The sequence below is a fragment of the Perognathus longimembris genome, chromosome 20, assembly GCF_023159225.1.
Source record: "Perognathus longimembris pacificus isolate PPM17 chromosome 20, ASM2315922v1, whole genome shotgun sequence".
Lineage (NCBI taxonomy): Eukaryota > Metazoa > Chordata > Mammalia > Rodentia > Heteromyidae > Perognathus > Perognathus longimembris.
In genome coordinates, this window is record NC_063180.1 from 14997680 (window position 1) to 15000691 (window position 3012).

The 3012-nt window shown below is 45.7% G+C and overlaps 1 pseudogene across 1 annotated transcript; it reads left to right on the forward strand.

Annotated features, from left to right (window-relative positions):
* The first annotated feature begins 236 nt into the window (after positions 1-236).
* Positions 237-852, forward strand: LOC125368317 (annotated as a pseudogene). The gene has a single exon (XR_007214217.1). The product of XR_007214217.1 is annotated as a 60S ribosomal protein L9-like (transcript).
* The last annotated feature ends 2160 nt before the right edge of the window (positions 853-3012 follow it).

The window sequence follows — 3012 nt, forward strand, 5'->3', positions numbered from 1 at the left end:
GGTCAGAACCAAGCATTTGAGGGGAAATTCTCTCCATGGTGTCTAAGAAGAAGAGATGAGAATGAGACATGGTTACCTGTGTGCAGCCATTTTTTCTAAATAATGCCAAAGGGCCCCATGCCTTGAATGCCTGCTGTGTAAGGCCTTCTTTGAAGTCAAGAAGGAGAAGCTCAGAGATGTAGGCCTGGCTTAAAAGTAGCTCCAGTGGATGAAAGACGCTCTCTCTTTGCCCCATCTACTGCGAGAATGAAGACCATTCTCAGCAATCAGACTGAATGTCGACATCACTCTGAAGGGACACACGGTGATCGTGAAGGGCCCCCGCTGAACCCTGAGGAGGGATTTCAACCTCATCAACGTAGAACTCAGTCTCCTTGGAAAAAAAAAGAAGAAGCTCCGGGTTGACAAATGGTGGGGAAACAGAAAGGAACTGGCCACCGTTCGCACTATCTGTAGTCATGTACAGAACATGATCAAGGGTGTTACACTGGGCTTCCGCTACAAGATGAGGTCTGTGTACGCTCACTTCCCCATCAACGTTGTTATTCAGGAGAATGGGTCTCTAGTTGAAATCCGAAACTTCTTGGGTGAGAAATACATCCGAAGAGTTCGGATGAGGACAGGTGTTGCTTGTTCTGTATCTCAAGCCCAGAAAGATGAATTAATCCTTGAAGGAAATGATATTGAACTTGTCTCAAATTCAGCTGCTTTGATTCAGCAAGCAACAACAGTTAAAAACAAGGATATCAGAAAATTTTTGGATGGTATCTATGTTTCTGAAAAAGGAACAGTTCAACAGGCTGATGAATAAGATCTAAGTTAACTCATCTTCAAAAACACCGTCCAGGATCCTGACAACCAGTTTGTGATACTTCAGTGATGCAATAAGAGAATTCTATTGAAAAAAAAAAAAAGTGGCTCCAGTGAGTAGGTCCACAAGAAGAATGTGCCTGTGCCTTTAAGAGTCTCCCTGCTGTAGGTGGGATAGTACATTTTTCGTGACTAAGCAAAGGTGGTAGTGTGTGTGTTCTACTTGAAATTCAGCTTCTCAAAGTCTAAGTGCCCATCTGGGGGGTGGCAGGATCACCGTGAGGAACACCGTTGGAGTTTGAGAAGTTGAGGTTAAACCCTGCTTCTTGCTTCAAGGATATGACATGGCTGAGTTATTTACTACCTTTTCTCTTCTCTATAGAAGCAATAAAAGCCAGGCTGGCCTGGGATGTGTATCCTGCCTGCACTGCTAACAAGACACATTCCTTTCTGTTCATGGCAAGGAGTGTAACGTTTCTGCCTTATGTCACAATTTCTGACAAGAGCTTGAGCACAAGGAGAAGAAAGAAAAGGATCTTGGCACCAAGAAAATGACCATCACTTAAAAGTGATGATGAAACAAGACAGCCCCAGAGGCTGACGCCTGTAATCCTAGCTACTCAGGGCCAAGGCCTGAGGAACACAGTTTGAAGCCAGCCCAGGCAGGAAAGTCTGCGAGACTCTTACCACCAATGAACCACCAAAAGCCAGAAAGTGGAGCCCAAGCCTTGGGCAAGAAAAGCTGAGGGACAGAGCCCAGGCCCTGAGTTCAAGCCCCAAGACAGTAACAAAAATGAATGAATGAATGTTACCAATGACCAATGAAGCACAGTTTGGAACCAATGCTACTTTGACTAAAGAGAACACAAGTCAGGGAAAGTTCAAGTCTCATCTTTGGAATCTCCTACAAAGCAACTAATATTATTGGGAGGTAAAAGTCAGCTTACCCCCTTACCGCCAGGGCATCCACCTCATCCCACCATGGAAACCAAACTCAGAGCCAGAAGCCATTCAGTCAAGCCAGGGCCACCCCTGTCTTCCCAGCCTCCTCTACCACAGTCATACCTAAGCAGGACTGGTTTGAATCTCTAACAGCTAAAGCCTAGAGCAAGCCCTTTGCCTCACAGTGGCAGGCCCTGCCTCCTTCTCCCTAGGGAAATGGATATCTGGCTTCTTGCTCCCACTCCAGGGTCTTTGTAGCACCCATCTGGATTTCACTTGAAGACATGAAACCCCGGGGGGGGGGGGATTGCAACAAGAAACATGCTCACAATGCACACACACACACACACACACACACACACTCACACACAACACTGGTTCCTTCCTTTATTCCACAAGCAGCCACCCGAGTTGGATCCCAGTACATATTCCAAGCCTTTGGTTGAACATAAATAAGGAAGCTCCTTGTAAATGAAGAAGGAGAAGAAGAAGAAGAAGAAGAAGAAGAAGAAGAAGAAGAAGAAGAAGAAGAAGAAGAAGAAGAAGAAGAAGAAGAAGAAGAGAAGAGGAAGAGGAAGAGGAAGAGGAAGAGGAAGAGGAAGAGGAAGAGAAGAAGAAGAAGAAGAAGAAGAAGAAGAAGAAGAAGAAGAAGAAGAAGAAGAAGAAGAAGAAGAAGAAGAAGAAGAAGAAGAGAGGTACTGCAGCTGTCTTCTCTCCCAGGAGCTTGACCCAGTGACCTTGATGACAAACTAACCATGCAGCCGGCACCCTGCAGGAGGGAAGACAAGAGGCTGCCTGGATGAATTTCCCTTGCTAGGAAAGGGCGGGAGCAGGGTACCCTGGGAAAACCAAAAACCATGGCATCCTCCAAAGCTCCAGACAGGGGAGGCATGGGGCTGGGGAAAAAGGGGGCACAGTGTCTGTGTCTTTCAACTAGGCAGCTCAATCTCAGCTTGTTTTATTTAACAAATAAAACTAAACTGCATATTTATGGACTAATGATGTGAGATATTGCTCTTTTATTCCCATCCACTGCTGTTTAAAGACTAACTGTAAATATTCCTGGGACTTTTGAATGTTGGTGTGACTGAGGTGTAGGTAAAACCTAGAGCAAGGCTCTGGAGTTCTGTAGACAACTGGGCTGTCTCAAGGTCAAGATCAAGGTTGCATTTCATTTCCCAAAGCCAACTAGTCTGAAAGACAACTGCCTCTCAAAAGTCATAGAATCAAGCTGGCTGCTGGTGGCTCACGCCTGTCATC